Genomic DNA, 22,147 nt, shown 5'->3' on the forward strand with positions numbered 1-22,147 from the left:
CCATTATTCCCTAATAACCTGAAAAGAAAGCAGAAATTCAGAAACATGTTAGGAAAGGAGAAATGGTGAGGTACAGCATTTACTACTTCTTACTTTCAGAGACAATGACTTGTGTGTGGACTCCACATATGGTGAGCCCAGATCTATAATCTCCAAAAGCCTACACATCTGCTTCTCTTAGTCCTTCAGGAACCAGCTGAATCAGTCCTTGGACTAACACCCCGCCCCATGAAAAATCCTAATGGAAAATGGGAAGTGTAATACATAAAACAAAATCTAAGAACTATTTGTGCCTATTAGAAAAGGCCAATGATCTTGTGTAGCCAAAAACATTTCAGCATTGGTCCATTAGAGAAAATGACTATGCTGCCATCCCAAATCGTGTTTTGAAGACCATTTAATGATCTGGGGGAAACGCTCATATTACAGTAAGTGAAAAAGCAGATTCCCAAACTCTATATAGACCGTAATCCCAATTTGGTGAAATAAATGCACGGAGAAGAAATGGTGGAGAAAAATATTCCAAAACATTACAAGGTTTGTCTCTGCCTTTTGGAGGGATTAGGAGTTATTTTTAATTCATTCCTTACATCTTTCTGGATGTACAGGCTTTTCTATAACAAGCATGCTGCTTTCATAACTGAAAAAAAAAAGAAAAAACTACGTTAAAACAACAACAACAACTAATGACTTTGTTGGGTAGTTTTCTGCCTATTGTTTGACTAAAAGGGCCTGAAGAGGGTTGCATGTGTGCCTTGTTTTTTTGTCTCAGTCAGAGCCCTGCTATGTATCAGTGGAGACCACAGCTCAACAGGAGGGGCTTTTTGTTTTGATTGCAGACATTTGGATTGGCACTGCTTGTCCTTTCCATTCCCATCCCCCAGGTGCTTCCATCTGGGCACTTGCAAGCCCTGCTCCCCTCCCTGACTTCACCTTACGCTCCCATACGAGTTCCGTAAGGCTTGGGAGCCGTGTTTCCCTGATGAGTAAGGAGGCCTGGACAAGAAAAGTCCTGCCTAATTCTTATCATCCTTGCCACACGAGATCCGTGTCCTCAGGACTCGGGGATACGTGAGGCACCAGAGCATTTAGAGTGTCACTGAATCTACTGGGTGGGTTCCTTTCCTCCCCCTCTGAGCTCGGGTCCCCTCCTTCGCCAGGGACTGCAAAGCAGTGGGCACCACCAGGAAGTGCATAGGCACACTGGGTCTTTGTGAAAGTGGGAGTTTGGGTTAGAAAGTTAATTGCAGTTTTCATCAGGATAAAGATATCCAGATGTGAGAGAATTAAGTTCCTTCCCACGCCATGGAACAGATGACTGAACTAAAAGAAACATTTATTCTGTGAAGGAAGAAAATGAATACACCTGCACTATCTTCTCTCTACTCTCATGTTCCTTAAATTAAATTAAACCACCAAACAGGTCCTACTGACTAAGGGAACAAATGCAATACTGTACTCATGAGCATTTGATGTGAATTTCTTAATGAAGAAAGAATAAACGGAAATTTACACAATGTATGTCATGTATGTGGATGCTATAAGCCTTATAAGAGATTTACAAAACTTCTTATCCCCAAACCAATCGTGTAAATGTGCTGAATCCATTCTGTACATTTTATCTGTAGAAGATTTTTGAAATGTTTTATTTGAGAGCAATTTTCAGATGTGGCTTATGTCTCATCACTTTGTAGTAATATCTTCTAAAATTTTTGACTGAACAGAGAATTTCGAAGTTGGATCCAAAGAGTGGGATCATGTTGTTAATTTTTTTAATATAAAAAAAAAAACCACTGAGGTCCCGAAGTAAATATACATATGTAATGTGTATGTGTATGTGAGTTGAAACCTCAATTGAAGTTAGTGGATTTTTCTTTACTTTAAAAAATATCCTACAAGTCTAATACTTTATTATATTCATATTTGTTGATTAACTAGTTGATAGTTTTAACCAGGATGAAAAAATAATATTAAGCAAGAGAAGTAAAAGGGACTTCAAAGAACAATTATCTACCACGAAAGTGGGAACCATGGATTGGCATATGAAGGAAATAACATGTTTTTATTGCTACTAGTGACACAGTATATTTTTAGCAGTGTTCTCATCTCTGATGACAGAAATCACCATCACATGCTAAATAACTAAAAGCAGGGATTGTGGGTAAGAAAAAAGAGCGATGAAGGTTGGGCCAAGTCTACAGTGAAGAGGTTTAAATATCTCATAAAACATCAGACCAATCTGGTCTTTCAGAATTTAGGGCAGTTCACTTTTGGCAAAGTGCAGCTTCCTGTTCACAAGAGCAATGCCTTCAGATTGTTTTTTGAACATCAAACGGGCTTTTTTCAGGACCTCATTTTGATGAGTTCTGATGGGTAATCAGAAATACATGGATTAAGTCTGCTTTCAAATAAACACAGGTTTAGCCATTAAAAAGAAGAAAGTTTGGCTCAGTGTGCACTAAGTCCGGCCAAACTCTAAACATGGGACGAGGCAGTTGAGAGTGTTGGATGAGAACATGCAGTTGAATTAGGCCTCCCAACATTATGTTAACAGGCTTTGCTCAGCTCTTTCCTGGGGGATGAGAAAACTCTTGGTACCAGTATATCAGAGACTGTTCATTGGCTCCAATCAACACCTGTGTGGCAGAGATTCAGGAAACAGAGACTGTGCCAATAGCTGTCTGCATTTAGATGTATTCCTACAAATCTCATTAGCTTTTCCTTCACACGATAGTACAATGCAGTGGGCAAGGCACAGTGTCTGGAGCCAGATTCGTACCCCAGCTCGGTCACTTCCTACTGGTGTGTTACTTCTCCTCTCTGTTTGCTGCTCTATAAAATGGGAGCAATAATACTGTCTATTTCATAGGGGCGGTGTGATCATTTGATAAAGTAATAAACAAAATATCCAATAGATGTTAGCTGTTATCCGTATCTATTTAAATTCTGAGGATTTGAATGAAATGTTTCATAAATTGTGTCTGAGAAGTGTGTCTATTAAGAATAGACAGCACTCTGGTGCCTGGGTGGCTCAGTCAGTTAAGCATCTGCCTTCAGCTCAGGTCTCGATCCCAAGGTCCTGGGATCAAGGCCCACTTTGGGGCTCTCTATTCAGTGGAGAGCCTGCTTCTCCCTCTCCCTCTGCTGCTCCCCTGCTTGTGCTCTCTCCCTCTCTCTCTCTCAAATAAATAAATAAACTCTTAAAAAAAAAAAAGAATAGACAGCACTGTTAACTCTCTAATGATGTGATATTACCAGAGAGAGCTGGATTAGAAAAGAGTTAGCATATTTAAAAACCACATTTGATAAGAGACAGATATGGGGAACCTGCTATTGTCAGCACTCTGGGGTATGGATTTATAGTCTTTAGGAAGAAATCAAATTAACTAGGTTGTGCATTTTCAGCAAAAATATTGATAAAGTAATGAGTTTAATATGGAAAGAATGAGTTTAATATGGAGAGTGATAATGGATTTTTCTTAAAGCTGGTCTACCTTAGTAAAGTAGATGCTTGATATGCATTTAGATAAGCATTTTCCGAAGTTTGTCCTGTGGACCACTAGTGTTATGAGATGCACCTTAAAAAAGAGTTCTGTGGTCCAATACATTTGTGAAATAGTGATTTCTATTATGCCACTATTATTCCACTTCAGAAATTCATAATATATCTTAGCTTATTAAATATTCTGATGAGTCCTGCTGTAAAGAAATCTATATAATTTTAACCCAATGTTTCTCAAAGTTATCTGACTACAGATCCCAGGGGAATTTTCCATGAAACACACTTTGAACATGCTAATATATATCACCTAAGGAAAGAATCATGGTTTCATTGTGCAAACCCTGACATTCTAGAATCTTGGAGTTCTGGAAATAACTGACATGAGAAATGGGGCCTGAGACAGCAGCAAGAAAGAAAGAAAGTGGAGAGCTGACCTGACAGTTAAGAAGACGAGAATGTCAGAACTTACTTACCCATTGGTGTCCTGGATTGGGCACCTCTCCAATCAAATGTCATTTCTTCCAGGAGGACACTCTTGGCCATCCTTTCTAAAAAAATGTCTTCTACCTTTGCCAAGTCACTTTCTGTCCCTTATCTTGCTACATTTTCTTCATAGACCTCATTACTCTCTGAGAGAACATGTGTGTGTTCACTCATTTATTACCTCTGAGGGCAGGGGCTTTACCTTCATCTCTATACCCAGGAAAGAGAACAGTGCCTGGTATGAAGCAGACACATAATAAATATTTGTTAAAAGAATGAATAAATGATAATGGTGTGATTTATTGAGATTCCTACTAATGGAGGAGGAGTAAATTTTTAGGAGGAAATGAAACAAGTTTAGTGTTTAACATAATGAGCTTGAGAGGAATCATCAAATAGAAATATTTGTAGGAGCAGTGGAAGTGAGACCTTCCTATATGAGCTATGGGGTGGGAAGAATGCCAAGCACATCATCACAATAACAACAGCCACCACCACCACCACAGCTAATGTTTACTGAGCATTTGCTATTTGCCAGAAACGATTGTAAGCACATTCCATGTGTGAATTCACTTAACCTTCACAGTAATCCTTGGAGGTAGGTGCTATTATTATTCTCATTTTACAGCTGAGCAAATCAAAGCTTGGGGTGGTTTAGGAAATCCTTTCAAAGTCACACAACTAAGAAGTGATGGATTTGGATCCTTGCTATTTCCTTAGAAACAGCATTATTTAAGCATTGGACAACAAAAGAGGAACTGGTAAAAAACACTGGGAGAAGGAGCCCAGAGACATTAGTGAACAAGAGAGTCTAAGAAGAAGGAAAGGCTGATGTTATCAAATGCTGCAAGGTGAAATTTGAAAGTTTTATTTCTTTTTTTCAGAGCTCTTTCTGTGGTGTCATGTGGACAAGCCAGATGGCAGCGGCGTGAAGAGTGACTGGCTGGTGAGTAAGTTGGTCTATTAGACTGTTCTTCTGAGGAGCTTGCCTATAAAAGTCAGGAGAGAGAGGAGGGAAGTAACTAGAAGCTGACATGGAGTAGGGAGAGTATTTCAAAAATCTGTAATGTAGTGGAGAGTCTGCTTACTGGCTCCGGGGAAGAAACCAGTGAAGAGGGAAGGACAAAATGAAGGTAAGGGCGAAGTCCTGGTTTTGAGAAAGCTGAGAAGAGAACAAAGAACACAGATGGCAGAGAGATGATGGCCAGGGGCTGGACTGCAGGCTGCTGGTCTCAAGTTAATTCGGATGACATATTTCTCATGGACTCAATCTGTACATGTGTGTGTTTGTGAGTGTGTGTTTGTGTATTCATATAATAATACTTAGCATCCTGTGTATAGAAACAAAAAGGTCAATAATAAGATTGAGCCAAAGTGGAGGACAGAGTGGTAGAAGGACTCCGAGGATTCTGGTTGAAGTGATGTTAGGAGGTCTCTGAGAGTAGAGAAGGAGACAAAGCTGTCAGGAGGGTTGTGGTCAAGGAGAAGGGGGAGGGGGAGGCTTTGAAGGCCTCAGAAAGAAGAGCAGTTATATGGGAATCAGGAAGATGAGATTGCTGGGGCCTCAGCTGTGCTCATGCATTTCTGGATGGAGGAATCCTGAGTGATTAGGGAGCCTGGGAGGTGTTTGTGAGAGTGGGAAGCTGGGGTGAAGTGGAGGTAAAGATTGTTGGGTTTGAGGAAGTGAGAAGCTCCGTGGTGGGTTGATGGAGGTGCTCCCCACCTAACATATGATTGTGGAAGCTGTCCAGGATGACAGCAGGACTTGGAGTGAAGAAGAGAATGACCTGGGGACAGTCTATTCCATGGTGGGGATGTGAAACTGGGAACTGTGTAGATGACACAAGATGAGTGGAATAGCTGGATGACACGAACTGTAAGGAAGAGAGGTCACTCCGTGAAGGTGACTCTTTAATGGTCTGTTCCCCCATTCTAGCTCTTGCTTCAAATGAACTCTGAGCTCTGTTAATTCTGCTAGTTTAGGACACTCTAGATATACTATCAGAACCAGTCTTATGCTGATGTTCTGCCCCCTCCCTCCATAGGCCCTCAACCTCCATCACGGGTTCCTTTCTGTGAGAAAGGTAATGAAGACAGGTTTTCCAGTACCAGTATCTGAACAAGACTAGCATATTAAGCTATTGTCAGCTCTGAACTAAGGGGCTGATCAGCTTGTCCACTTGGTTAGGCAGCAGGGACCTGAGAGATGAGAAAATGAATGACATTTGCCAAGGAGGCACCAACGAGAAAGAGGCAGGTGCAGAACACCTATTTCTGGCCTGCTCCAGTGACAGTGTGTAAGTATGAATTCTGACCCTGCAGCATGCTGACGTGGAGCCCCGAGGGTTGTATAGATAGATGCCCAGGAAAAGTCGGGGGCACTTGACAAGTTGGTGACATGTTGTACCGTGACCGTATGCAGTGACCCCTGAGCTAATCACTCTATTGTCTAAGCCTGAGATGGTTGCTCAGGGTCTCCCAGTTGCAGGACGAAGCAAAGACTTATTTTCCTTATAAATATAATATTCATCTTGCTTCTACCTTTTCTCACACCTATGTCTAACCGTTTAAGTATGGAACTAAGATGTTTTTCTGCAGATGAAGTAGCACAGATAAGGAGGATGGAGAGGAATTTGTAAGTTCCTATTTCTTGTGTGTTTGTTTGCTAAGAAATACGAGACTCTGGGCTAGTCTCAGTTCTCCACCCACTGCTTTCTCTGTGCAGAGATTTCTCACCCCGTGTCCGGGGGCCTCTGTCCAGGCACTTAGACGATGCCATCTGCAGGAAGCCCAGATCAGCAGTGTGCCAGTCGAGAGTCTCTGTTCCCAGACAGAAGTGGGGAGAAGCAAACCCAATGCTAGTGTTGGCTCAGGTGCTGTGGTGAGATGCAGCTTAATTGTAATGGATTTGAGAAACACAAAGACATTGAAACACGGAGGCTCATGAGAAATAGTGTACCCAGAGACAGGAGAGAAAACGTCAGTTCTCCAAACATGTCATCACTATCCCCGTTATTTTAGTGGCTTATCACAAACCAGAGTAGGTAAACTGAGAGGTGGCAAAGCACGTATGGAATTTCCAAGTGCCTAATTTTATTGGGTGGCAAAATATGCTGCGCAGCGAAAAGTGCCGTGGGTGATTTGAACGCTGTAGACACGTACTGTGCATGGTTTGGTCCACGTTTTATCCCAGATGTGCAAACTGATAGTTCATAGGGGGGCAGCTGTAAACACCGACTACTCAAGCACTTCTTGCTCTTCCCACTCGTGGAGATTCATCAGTCGATTTCGATTAGGGTCTGCTCTATCATTTTAGCTTATAAAACCTTCGCATTTTAAAGAGCATTCTCTCTAACAGATGGGTCCACATTTCCACAGGTCCCTCCATTGTAGACAAAACAGTTCCAATTTCAATCCTCAAGCCAGAAGAGGCCACAGTCATTGCTCTTACTGTGAAGGAATGGGAAAAAGAAATCAACGGCTAGGGAGCGTTGAGGGGCTGGCTTCAGTCTCTTCTTTAAGGCTCCTCCTAGTCCTGCTAGAATTCACTTGATGTTTGTCCGTTCAGAAGGCTTAGTATTCTGTTCCTATATGCATTCAGTCACAATGAAGACATTTTTCTCTTTCATATAATGTGGAACATTAAAAAATAATAGTCTGGTGATGCACTGGGGAGGTTTGCTTTTCCTAGTGTGTGGTTCTTGGCCCAAAGTGTATGATGGTTGGAAAAAAATCAACACAAGGCTGCTCTGTATGATATTATGTCTCTGGTAGAGAGTGGTTGGAGGGTTTTATGGAGCACAGATTCTAAAGGTAAAAACCTTTAACAAGTCACAACTCAGCGACTGATGAAACCTTACATTCAAACCTTAGATAAATAAACTGAAAAATCTCCAAAGGAAAGCAGTTGCCAAGTGTTCACATTTGATTTGGATATTGCATTTAAATATTTTCCAAGTTTAATATTTCCCCCTTCCTTTTTTTGTAAGGAACCAATCAAGCAAACAAACATGCATGTTGGAAATGCATATATCTTATTTATATAATATCTTACTATGAAGATTTTATTATGTCCCTTCTAAAATCATTTGTCTCTCTGTCGTTTTCCCAAAGAGAACTGGGGAAAGACTCTCAAATAGAGTTTGCTAAGGACACTTTGAGCCAAACTTTTTTTCTACCACTTATATTTAATGGTCTTCACTCACCCCATGTCTTGGGTTTCTTTCCCCTTCCACGATATCAGATATATTCAGAAAATTCCATAAAGCCCATCGCCGGTCTGTAGTAAGGAGGGCTTAGCATGCATGTATGGTTTTGCATTCACCTTCATGTTTTTTTTTTTTTTAAAGATTTTATTTATTTATTTGAGAGAGAGAGAGAGCATGAGGGGGAAGGGTCAGAGGGAGAAGCAGACTCCCTGCTGAGCAGGGAGCCCGATGTGGGACTTGATCCTGGGACTCCAGGATCATAACCCTGAGCCGAAGGCAGTCGCTTAACCAACTGAACCACCCAGGTGCCCCTCACCTTCATGTTTTAAAAAAGGATTGAGGCAGAAATAACAGATTGCAGGAATATTGATGGCCCTTGGTAATGCATCGCCTTTGTGTAAGGGCAGGGGTGTGGTAAAGAGGTTGCCTCCCTTGATTCTGAGGCCAGATTAGTTCCATACATGATTACATTTGGCTTCCTTAAGTGCTATCTCTGTAAAGACAGAGACTGATTTTGAGAAACTGAGGAGTCACCCTGACTCCTCTCACTTTGTCATCAGCCACTAACATCCATTCATCTCCATATACTGATTCATCTAAACTATTCTCTGAGTCCACATGCCCTGTTATCCCCCTGCAGCGCCAGCGCTCCAGTTCAGGTTGTCATCCAAAACTGATGACTTCTAAGCTTGCTGGGCTGCTTTGGCTTGCTCTCCCTTTCCAGTCCATTCTGTCCTGTCACGGACAGGACGGTCTGATCGTGCATCCGCCCTGATGAAACACGTCACTGACCTGAATGAACAGAATCCTTGTGTGGCCCATCAGCCGCTAAGCCATCTCCAGTTCTCCCACCTATAACCTCATTGCTCACTTTCCTCCACTTCCAGTCTAATCTCTTCTGTCACAGCAACAGCAAACTGGATGGAGTCTCTGCCCAGAAACAGTGCTGCTGTTATCTCTGGGTCTCTGCTCATGCTGGGATTTCTTTTCCCCAAGTGCCCAAGCTCACTGCTCCTATTCCCTTTCTTCCCTAACTCTTTCTTATTACTGAAGCTCAGCTCTGGGGACTGATTCTTTAGGAGGGCTTCCTCTGAGCTCCTCCCCACCCACTGCCATGCAGGACCAACTCTCTGTGCTTTATGCCCCCACTGCTGCTCTCAATCCCTCACCAGTGCTCTTCTTCTTTACACCCCCAGCACTTAGCACAGAGTAGGTACTCAAACCTGATTGATTTGTTATATGAATAAACGAATGCATGAATGCATGACTGAGAAATTGGTGAATACTTCTGATTTAGCAAAGCAGAGGTTAAGACTAGCTTGTCTCTATTCAGCCCATTTTATCACATTTGTCCTCCACCTTAAAGGAAGTAAAACTACATATAAATTGAGGGTTCTGTGTATTTTTCCCTGATCCCTCTCTCTCTAGAACTAAGAATTATTCTGAATTTGTTTTATCACATATTGTTAGATACATACTAGACATGTATCAGTAAATAATACATTATTTTGTATATCTTCAGACTTTACATAAAGGGTATTGCATGTAAGTGTCAATCTCCGACTGTTCTCTTCAATCACTACTATATTGAGGTGATTTATAAATATTAATACATGAGACTCCAGTTCATTATTTTAATCGCTGTATCAAGTTGCATTATATAATATACCACATTTTATATTGATTAGACTATTGCAAATACTGCTGTATGAACAACCTCCTCCGTATGTCCAGGATAAATAGTCAGAAGAGCAATTGCTAGGTTGAAGTATATTCAGTGTGTCCACTACACTATATATTGTTGCATTATCCTACTGTGTTGTACCAATGCACGCTCCCGCCAGCAGTCTATGATATTATCTATGGCTCTACATCCTTGCTCACATTTACTGCTGTCAGACTTTTGAATAATTTTAACATGATGAATTTGAAATGCATCTCATTTTTTGTTTAATTCAAATATCTCTTACTATTTCTGGTATTAAGCATCTTGTCATATGCTTATTAATCATTCAGACTTTCTCTTCTGTGAATAGATATCTTAGACAAATGAATAATAAAACGTAAATAATTCAGTGGGTTAAATATCTGACCAAAATCGGGCGCTGTTGAAAGGGGGTATGGAAATTGTTAGGTAACTCCCAGTGTCTGCCATGGTCATCACGGCATGTCAGTTTCGGAAGCTCACTTTGTGCTGGTCGTCCCTGTGGGTCCTCCATGATTTGCTAGTTTCCCTGCTCCAGAAATACAGAAGAGGAAGAGATGAAGACATACTCACGTCTATAAATCAAAGTATCTTTCGTTAAAATAAAAAAATAAAAAAAAAAAAAGTAAACCTAGTGAGAGAGGAGATGTTTGGGGAAGAACAGAAAATGACAAACCTATAGCTCCAGGCACAATGCTAATTTTTTTCCCAATCAATTCTGCCTCCCTGTTTCCTCTACTTCCAGCCCTACCCTACAGTCTTAGGTTTGGGTTCTTAGTCTTGGCTAGGCAGTGAGGAACTTAAATTTTTCAGGGTTCATAAAAGGTCAGCAAAATGTCTGAACCAACAATGTCCAGCAAAAATACAATGTGAACCACATATGCAATCTTAAGTTTTCTAATAGGCACATTTTAAAAAGGAAAAAGAAGTAGAATTAATATATTTTATCCAAAATATAATCATTTCAACATGTAATTAATATAAAACTCATCTAGATATTTTACATTGATCTTTTTTAATAGAAAGTGTTCAAACATCAGTGTATGTTCACACTTAAAGCTCATTTCAATTTATACTGGCCTCATTTCAAATGCTCAATAGTCACATGGCTAGTGCCCACATTATTAGACAGAATAGGTCTAAATCATTTGTAGAGCACTGCAATTTGACCCAACATAAATACCCATTCTTTGTCTCTATTTTCTCCCCTCCCCATACCATATTGATATTCTGTGTTCTGCATTCTGGTTATCTTTTCAAATCAAGACTAGAACAAGGAGATTAAGGAATCAGGATTATTCTGAGAGGACTGTGGAGCTGTATTTTTTTTTTTTTTTCCCCTTCTCTCTAACAAAATGTGCCCTGGATTCATTGCCCATCAGTCATTTATTTTAACAATTCACAAATTCCTAATATGAAGTCTGGGGTAATCACCCTGAGTTCAGTTGCCCTCAGAGCATATGCATTCCAAAATGTCTAAGTATTGACACTCATTTAGCGAGAGACTTAAAAATGACTTATCTACAAAAGATATGCATGGTTTCTTGCAAGAATTCTAAAATGTAGAACTTGAAGGGATCATGATTATGATTTAATCCAACTCTGAGTGGTTGGATTTGGCTCCTTGCCAAAGGAGCCACACCCCAGTAGTAGCAGACACATGTCTAGAACCTAGGTTCCTGGACGCCTGGACCAGTGTTTATTCTGTCTACCGCTCAACATGAATTTTGATGACTGACAATCAGAACTCTGAGACCCAGGGAACAGTGTTCCCCTTACCTCTCAAATTTCCATCAAGGGGCAGACAGCTTGATTTTCTCTCAGCACACATGATTGAATGTAAATGTTACCCAGACCTAAATAGAAAGACCACGGGCAGCACGGTATTAAGCAACTATGCCCAAAGCAGCATGTCTTTTGGGAGAGCTGAGTTAGGCGTGTAGCCAATCTCGAACCAAAGTTAGGACCATGAATTGTTGCATTTCTCAAGATAAATATGTTCTTCTTTACTGCACTCTACTACAATCTCTTTCTCTTGTGTAGTTATCAGTAAAGAATTTCTGTATACAATAATGGCATTTTTTTTTTTTTGGTAAGACTAGTGGCAGCTTAACCCATGAGCCACACCCAGTGTCCTGGTGTTGGGAGCAGAACCATCCAGCTACTTACCTTAAATTTTTTGCTTTTGTAACAAACGTTGCTTTTCTCTGTTTGAAAAGCACCAGGCCCTTTATTTGTTTTACTTTGTAGTAATGTGTGAAAAATGCCTTTATTACCAACAGTAGCTTCCTGAGAGCTTTTCTTATCCTGGTTCAGCAGCCGAATATTAACTGATCTAAAAATTACTTCCACGATAAGTTCTGTCTTTTATATTAAAAATAGTAAGTAATTAAGCATATCTAGACACTATTTACTTATTTTTAAACACACTTAGTGGACACAGGATCTTGAAAAGTTGCAAATAATGCTCTGTTTATGGCTGATTTATTCTAAATCACAAAGTGGGGAAAGTGCCCTTAAAGAGTTCAGACCTGAGCTGTGAGATAGATGTCTATCTCGCATATACACATGAAATACACAGTCTGAAAGGTGTGAAATGTCTGTATGGAAATACCTCAGAGAGTCACAGGGGAGGTTTTTGTGGCAGTACTCTTCCCTGCTGTGTGCCAGTGAAGCGAATGGAAAAGGAGGCCTGGTACATTAAACCATAAAAGAGTCATTAACACTGTCCTCTAGGCCAGATGTTTTTCAAAGATTGCTATGAAGATTTCTTCCAAAGAAGATTATCTGGTGATTGACTATTTGGCCACTTGAATAATTGGAAACACATTTCTTTGTGGGCATGGTTTCCTTGGGATTGGCCCACTTAGAATCCTAAGATATTAGAATCCTCCAATTGCTGATAGTAAGCAGAAGGACACAGAGGTTTTATGACTTGAAAAAGGTCACTCAGTGAGAGAGTGGCACAGCCGGGACCAAATATTTTGATAACACTTCCTCAAAACCAGAGGACCTTTACCTTGTTACACTTTGTTTTATTGACTCATCAAGAGAGATGTTTCATGATGAAAGTGACAAAAGAGAATGAACCAGATTCTTCTCACTGGAAAAACTATCTAAATACGTACTGATATAACTTCTATCTAGTCTTCATTGAATAAAACAGAACCGCCACTTAGAATTTATGTTAATTCTGGTTTTATGCCTTCCTGTCTTAGAACATGAATAAGCCATTGGACCTACTGATGAGAAACCACTTTGGTCCCATTGCAGCCAATCCAACCTGAGGAAAACTCTATCTGAATGGAAGCGACAGGGTAGTATTTCCTGAGTCGGTTCCTATATTTAAAAAAAAAAAAAAGGGTGAGGTTTTAGCCCTCTTAAATTTCACCCAATTATTTCAAGAAGTCCCTTGAGCTTTTTTCTACATATGTGGTCATGTAAACGATACTCCTGGCCCTAGGTGGAGTCTTCCATTTTCTCTGCACACACCTGGGTGTGCTATTCTGGTACCTCGTAAGTACCCTTCATTTCTCAACTTTTTGTCTTCTTCTGTCTGTCTGTTATAGCAATGTTGAACTGCTCAGACCCCATCTGATTCTCCATAATGCATTGGGTCCTCTGGGACATCCAGCCAACTCCAGATGTAGACTAGACAGACTAGACAAGCCATGTGACCTTTCCTGCTTTACATCTTGTGTTGGTTTTCCTAAATCCTGGTTTAGCGTCTTGCTGAAGTGAAGAAGAATTCTCAACCCTAGCTCATGCTACACTATTACATGGCCACAAAGCTGGTCTGCTTCATGCTGCCGATATCATATAGTGATCTTTTTTTTTATATAATAATATTTTTTATTATGTTAGTCACCATACAGTACATCCCTGTTTTTTTTATGTAAAGTTCGATGATTCATTAGTTGCGTATAACACCCAGTGCACCATGCAATACGTGCCCTCCTTACTACCCATCGCCAGCCTATTCCATTCCCCCACCCCCCTCCCCTCTGAGGCCCTCAGTTTGTTTTCCAGAGTCCATAGTCTCTCATGCTTCATTCCCCCTTCTGATTACCCCCCCTTTCTTTATCCCTTTCTTCTCCTACCGATCTTCCTAGTTCTTATGTTCCATAGATGGGAGAAATCATATGATAGTTGTCTTTCTCTGCTTGACTTATTTCACTTAGCATTATCTCCTCCAGTGCCGTCCATGTTGCAGCAAATGTTGAGAACTCGTTCTTTCTGATAGCTGAGTAATATTCCATTGTATATATGGACCACAACTTCTTAATCCAGTCATCTGTTGAAGGGCATCTCGGTTCCTTCCACGATTTGGCTATTGTGGACAATGCTGCTATGAACATTGGGGTGCATATGGCCCTTCTCTTCACTACGTCTGAATCTTTGGGGTAAATACCCAGTAGTGCAGTTGCTGGATCATAGGGTAGCTCAATTTTTAACTCTTTAAGGGACCTCCACAATGTTTTCCAGAGTAGCTGTACCTACTTGCATTCCCACCAACAATGTAGGAGGGATCCCCTTTCTCCACATCCTCTCCAACAATTGTTGTTTCTTGCCTTGTCAATTTTTGCCATTCTAACTGGCGTAAGGTGGTATCTCAGTGTGGTTTTGATTTGAATTTCCCTGATGGCTAATGATATTGAACATTTTTTCATGTGTCTGTTAGCCATTTGTATGTCTTCATTGGAAAAGTGTCTGTTCATATCTTCTGCCCATTTTTTGATTTGTTTATTTGTTTCTCGTGTATTGAGTTTGAGAAGTTCTTTGTAGATCTTGGATACCAGTCTTTTATCTGTAGTATCATTTGCAAATATCTTCTCCCATTCCGTGGGCTGCCTCTTAGTTTTTTTGACTGTTTCCTTGGCTGTGCAGAAGCTTTTTATCTTGATGAAGTCCCACAAGTTCATTTTATCTTTTGTTTCTCTTGCCTTTGGAGATGTGTCATGAAAAAGTTGCTTTGGCCGATGTCATAGAGGTTGCTGCCTATGTTCTCCTCTAGGATTTTGATGGATTCCTGTCTCGCATCGAGGTCTTTCATCCATTTGGAGTTTATCTTTGTGTATGGTGTGAAAGAGTGGTCAAGTTTCATTCTTTTGCATGTATCTTTGCTAAAGCAGGAAAAAACATCCAGTGGAAAAAAGACAGTCTCTTCAATAAATGCCGCTGGGAAAATTGGACAGCCCCATGCAGAACAGTATCATACAGTGATCTTAGTGAAATGGCATATTTGCTCCTGATGTTGCCTTTTGTCTTTCAGAGGCATCATTGCACAAAACTCTGGCACAAACCTCAGGTGGAGGAAAGAGCTAAAGGCGAATGTACATTCCAGTTGTGCTCACACAATTGCCCTTGGTCCATGCTTGCATGCGTCATATTTTTCTCTTCTTAGGATATATGAGTTCACATGGAGTTCTTCATTTTCTTGTACAAACATTGTCTTTGAAGCCCTACCCACTGTGCTCAGACAGGTGTGGGATTTGTGTAACACACATGAGTCCAGTCCCTAAGTTGAGGACATTTTTCTTCTATAACAACAAAAGAATGCATTTAACTTAAATATGTTTCTGATTTCTACCAGAGTTCAGGACACAGAGAGGCTTTTTGTTGTGTGGTTAATTTATTTTGGTTTGCAGTTATCCACAAAGCTTGCAGTCAATAAAGTATTATTCATAGTACAAGGTAGGAGTCATGGAAAAGTGTAGTCACTGGTGTGCTGGTAAATTATCAGCAACCAGCTCTCTGGAAGGCAAAACCTCTGATTTGTAGCATTTGTTGGTTTCCATAATGTAAATACTCCCACCCATGCTAGTTTTAAGCTGCCATCATAACATCACTGTAAGTGGAATTGGGAATTGATGCTCAGCAGCACACTATTAGATAGTATTTTCACCACACAGACGTAATAGCTATAAATGACCTGAAGGGCATAGATACTAGTGAAACATAGTAAAATAATTAGGAAGTGATGGATTTCGAGTATTCATCTTTGCTTTAAATGTAATGTATTTATTTGTAAATTTACTTAATATAACTTTTGATAATGGCTGTATTGAACAAGTGCTCACAAAATTCCTGAAAATTTAACAATCAGTTCTTACAAGCCAGCACAGCCTGGCTCCCACTCCTCTGGGTGTAATATAATGAGGCAAGTCTAAAACTAATCTTCCAGAGCCGTGTAAGTGAGCATTGCAGATTGTTGTGAGGTTAGAATGAGTGCATATGAAATGAAAATGTCTAGCATAATGCCTAGCACACTGGTGCTCAATAAATTCCGGGTGAATCCAGAAGGATAGTCTTGAATGGTAGAAGAGGCAAGAATTAGTTTGGTTCTCTGAAGCAAGTCAGAGCTTTCGTCTTAATAATTCTGAGACTGTGTGCATATTATGTCCTACTCAGGGTGGATCAAATCCTGTAGTTAGAGAGGAAAAAGGAGGAGAAAGAGAGACCAAATGACATCATTTCGCTTATGCTCCTCAAATGGTCCTCATTAAGTTGACTGCGCAGACTATAAAGAGGGATTTTAAGAGCCCTGGAAAAGTTGAAGGCAGACAATCCCTTGTTCAGAGGATGAAATGGGGGTAAACCATAACATATGTACTAAATAATGTAGTCTTTGTTTTATGTAATAATTTATTTTCCTCCCTCCCCTTCCTCTACATGGAAGAGACCTAACTCGAGGTCAATTCTCAGTACCCCTGAAAGCTGACGAAGGAGCAGGACTGATCTGATGGTTTCTCTGGCAGGCACACGGCTGGAGCCCACTGCACAGGGGCAGCCTCGCCAGTTAAATTATGATGGCTGCTTTGATGAGAGGAGGTTTCATGCTTTATGAGGCTGATAGCATTCAGCGTTTAAACCATTAAATTTGCATCTGGAAAAGCCCTGGTCAGGAAAAGGTAAAAAGGTCAAATTTTCATAATGGCTTTCAGAACCAAAATGGTATCTTTCCTGAGGGGCTGGCTGGAAAACATTCAGCTTTTTGTTGTAATAGAGATCTCGCTTAATTGAAAATCAGTGAGATAAAAAGATCTTTTAACGAGTACTAAACTCATTGTCAGATATTTTCCTACTAATTATTGGGACCAGTGGCTAAACACTGTGTGCTGCTGTGAACATAATGAGTCTCCACATTGAAACTTATGGGGATCTACTCCCCTGAGTTAATCAATATTGTCAAACTAAGCAGATAATTGCCACATCTCCGGTGAACTTAATGCAATGCACAAACAGATTTAAAGTCAGATTTTCCAGATTGTTTTAGATGGAACCCCAGAATATAACTGGAATTTTAGAATTTCACTGAGCCAACAACAGCTTTTTTTAAGATGATAAGTTTGCTACCCTAATAGTTTTTTTCTTTTTTTCTCCCAAGTACAGTCAGTTCTGCTATAATGTGGCATGTGCATGCCTAAAAACCACGCACTATGCAAAATTGTTTAACAGAAACCATAGGGCCTTGCCACCAAAGCATGAGCCATAAAGGAAAAATTGATGAATTAGTCCTCTATCAACGTAAAAAACTTTTGATCCTGTTTAGAACATGGAAAAACAAGCTATCGACTGGGTGGTGGGGGAACTTTGCTGTCCACCGAGCTGACAAAGGACTAGTATCTAGAATATACAAAGAATTCTAAAATCTTAACAATGAAAAAACAAACAAGCCAATCCAATTAGAAAATAAGCAAAAAGCATGAAGAGATGGTTTACTGAAGTGGGTATATAGATGGTAAATAAGCACAGTGTTGTTGGGAATAGAAAATAGTACAGCTGTTCTGGAAAACATTTTGACAATTTCTTACACTACACATACAACTTCCAAACAGTCCAGAATTTACACTCCTGGGCATTTATCCCAGAGAAATCAAGACTTACGTTCACACAAAAACTTTACATGGATGTCATGGCAGTTTTATTTGTAATAGCCCAAAACTGGGAACAACCCAGATGCTCTTCAACCCTGAATAGTTGAATTGTGGTATAGCCGTATCACAGAATTCTTCTCATAATAATAATAATAATAATAATAATAATAATAATAATAATAATAATAATAAAAAACAACCAACAAACTACTGATACATGCAATAGCTCTCCAGGAAATCATACTGCGTGAAAAATGTCAATCCCCAGAAGGTTATACAGTGTAGATCCCATTTATATAACATCTTCAAAGTGTCAAAACTATAGAAAAGAAAAACAGATTAGTAGTTGCCAGGGGTTAAAGATGGGGAAAATGGGCCAAGAGGAATATGGGAGGAGCTAAAAAAAAAAAAATGGCAACAGAGAGGATCCCTGTGGTGATGGAATAATTCTATATCTTGACTATATCAATAACAATATCTTAGTTGTTACTATACTTAGTATAGTGGAGTACTATAATTTCGCAAGGTGTTACCGGGGAAATGTTTGGGCAAAGGATACTTTGGCTATGTCAGTATTATTTTTTACAACTAATGACATGTGAACCTACAATTATCTCAAAACAAGGAAGTTTGTTAAGAAGTGCATAAATACCAAGCTAAATGTGGACTTTCCCCTGACAAAGACCTGCAGTTGGTTTGTGGAAGTGAGCATTGCAAGGGCTGCAGTTTGTGTTACTGTGAAGTGGTGGAAGGAAGGTTAGTTGACATGGGATGAAAAGTTGTAACACCAGATGTTTTGGTGTGGCTCCTCACACATGCAGTGAACTGAAGAAGCTGGTAGAGTTTAAAAACTGATATCTGTGCATGTGTATGTTTTGTATATTCCTACTTATCTGGTTGTTGAGCTTAGGTGCAGCTTTCTGTGTTTCCTGTTTCCTTCAGTCAAAATTACACAGAAAGAAACATAAAATCTGTGTTATACTCAAATCATTTCCCAATATAACAATTGCTTTGAAACAAATTTTCATTTTTCAAAACAAGTACTATAGCAGAACTGATTGTACATTCAGGATACAAAAGTGACATAATGTCCACGTAATTACTGGAAAGGGAAGAAAATTCCACTTCCAACAATAGATGACACCATCGAAGATTTCAGAAACTTTGGCTCATTGTAACCCTACACCAAGCTACTTTCTACACTTGGAAAGCATGTTAAAATTTGGCAAGATTTCTTCCTACCCCAGTGTAGATTTGATTAAACTTAAAAATAAATAAAACCTAGATTTTGATTTAAAGATAGTATTAAGGTGGTATCCGATGAAGGCTGAAACAGTTAAAAAACATAAATTTGTCAAATTTTAGAAAAGAGACTAGGAGCAAAATATTTATGTTTTTTTTCTATTTTGTTGATTATCTTACTTATACTCTGGTTTAACAAGTATACGAGAGGAAAAAAATATACATGATGGAAAACAATCACACTTACATGCTTTTTTAAAAGAACTTAAAAATTTATTATATGTATTTTGTTATAGGAAATATACTTACTGAGGTAGAGGGGAATATAAATAAATTGAATGTTAGAGCACATTATTATGGGAGGGGAGCTTGAGCTCATTGTTGACTGGTTCACTTAGGTAGAAACAATGTCCTAAGAAGACAAAGATCGTAAGTTTGATACCAATGGCTTAGTTAACTAGTTTCTGTTGATACAGATGGCTTATCTAACCAGATCTGCCATGTTACAGTACATTCATTGGTCACAAAGGAAATTTATTAAATTATGTATTAAATCTGTTACAACTTGGAAACCCTATTGCTTATAAATCAATAATATGAAAGAATTCAAGTTAGATATCTAGGCAATTAGGCAGCCCATTTGATATTACTATAATCATGGATTTATTTTTGTATAACTGGTCCCAGAGCTCAATCACTGAAATATTATGTGGTGATGCACAAATTAAGGGGAAAAAAGCACCAGATGATTTTCTTTTTCCCAACTTAAAGTTAATAACCCTTAGAGATAGAAGGATGAGATGTGGTTGTGGAAAAAAGTCTGAGCTGGATGTTGAAAAAGGTGCAGTGTTTCCTAGAAGTGGGAATATGATGTTAACAATGACGAAAGAGAGGGACATACGTGGGTAGGTTGAATAATAAATTAGTGAAAATTTGAAGGGAAAGCACTCCCATGTTTAATAAAACAAGAAGATAGCCACAACCTCAAACCCCAAATTATAAAGCAAACCTTCCAAATGCTGAGAAATCTACACCAATGAAAACAAGAAGGAGCTGAGTGCCCAAGCAAGCTTCTTTAGACATCTAACAGGATACAAATTTCTTTAAAAATCAGTGTTACAGTCCTGAAAGGCCCAACTAATGATCCTTTAAATAAAGAGACAAGAGCTTTGGATTGTGGGCAAACCTAGAAGAAATAAGACTGCCCCTTGTAGACAATTAGCACAAATATCTCAGAATGTCCAGGAAGTTAATTGTCTCTGCTCTAGCCTCCTAGACTATGTAAATGACAGGACAGAGAAGAAATAATCTAGCATACCAGGAACTTTACTGTGAAGAAGGTTGGATGTTTAAATGCCAAATTTGAAGGAAAAAGATATGTACCCAGACAAAAAGAAAAAAACAGACACAATGAGTAGGTGTCCAAGATAAACTTGGGTTGTACAGTTATCCAGTTATTCATTCAAAAAGTACATAAAGCAACAGCAGTCAGACAACAAAAAAGAAAAAAAGGCATCTATATCAGTAAGGAAGAAGAAAAACTTTTACTATTTGCATATGACATGATGCTATATATAGAAAACCCAAAAGAATCCACCAAAAAACTGCTAGAACTGGTAAACAAATTCAGTGAAGTCACAGGATACAAAATCAAGGTACAGAGATTTGTTGCATTTCTATAAACCCCTAATGAAGTAGCAGAAAGAGAAATTGAGAAAGCAATCCCATTTACAATTGCACCAAAAATAATTAGATAACTAGAAATAAACCTCACCAAAGAGGTGAAAGACCTGTACTCTGAAAACTATAAAACACTGATGAAAGAAATTCAAGACAGCACAAAGAAATGGAAAGATATTCCGTGCTTATGGATTAGAAGAACAAATATTGTTAACACGTCTATATTACCCAGAGCAATATACACATTTAATGCAATGCCTATCAACACACCAACACCATTTTTCACAGAGCTAGAACAAACAATTCTAAAATTTGTATGGAACCACAAAAGCCAAACAACCTTGAAAAAGAAAAGCAAAGCTGGAGGCATCACAATTCTGGATTTCAAGCTCTATTACAAAGCTGTAATCATCAATACGGTATGGTACTGGCACAAAAACAGACACATAGATCAAGAGAACAGAATAGAAAACCCAGAAATGAACCCAGAATTATATGGTTAATTAATCTTAGATAAAAAAGGAAATAATATTCATATTCGTAGGTAAAAAGACAATCTCTTCAACAAATGTTTTTGGGAAAACTGGACAGCAACATGCAAGAGAATGAAACTAGATTTCTTATACCATACACAAAAATAAATTCAAAATAGATTAAAGACCTAAATGTGAGACCTGAAACCGTAAAAATTCTAGAAAAGAACACAGACAGTAACTTCTTCGACATCGGCCATAGTAACTTCTTTCTTGATATATCTCCTGAGGCAGGGGAAACAAAAACAAAGATAAATTATTGGGATGGCATCAAAATAAAAAGCTTCTGCACAGCAAAGGAAACAACAAAACTAAAAGGCAACAAACAGAATGGAAGAAGATATTTGCGAATGACATATCCGATAAAGGGTTAGTATCCAAAATATATAAAGAATATATAAAACTCAACACCCATAAAATGAGTAAACCAATTAAAAATGATCAGAAGAGATTAATAGAAATTTCTCTGAAGAAGATATACAGATGACCAACAGACACTTGAAGAGATGCTCAACATCACTCATCATCAGGGAAATGCAAATAAAAACTACAATTAGATACCACCTCACACATGTCAGGATGGCTAAAATCAACAACACAAGAAACAACAGGTGTTGGCGAGGATGGGGAGAAAGGGGAACACTCATGCATTGTTGGTGGGAATGCACAGTGGTGCAGCCAATGTGGAAAACAGTATGGAGTTTCCTTAAAAAGTTAAAAATAAAACTATGCTATGATCCAGCACTCACACTACTGGGTATTTACTTAAAGAATACAAAAATATTAATTCAAAGGGATACATGCACCCCAATATCTATAGCAGTATTATTTACCATAGCCAAATTATGGGAGTAGCCCAAGCGTCCATCAATTAATGAATGGATATAGAAGATGTAGTATATATATACACAAATGAA

This window comes from Ursus arctos, unplaced genomic scaffold (assembly GCF_023065955.2).
Source record: "Ursus arctos isolate Adak ecotype North America unplaced genomic scaffold, UrsArc2.0 scaffold_5, whole genome shotgun sequence".
In the NCBI taxonomy this organism is placed as follows: Eukaryota; Metazoa; Chordata; class Mammalia; order Carnivora; family Ursidae; genus Ursus; species Ursus arctos.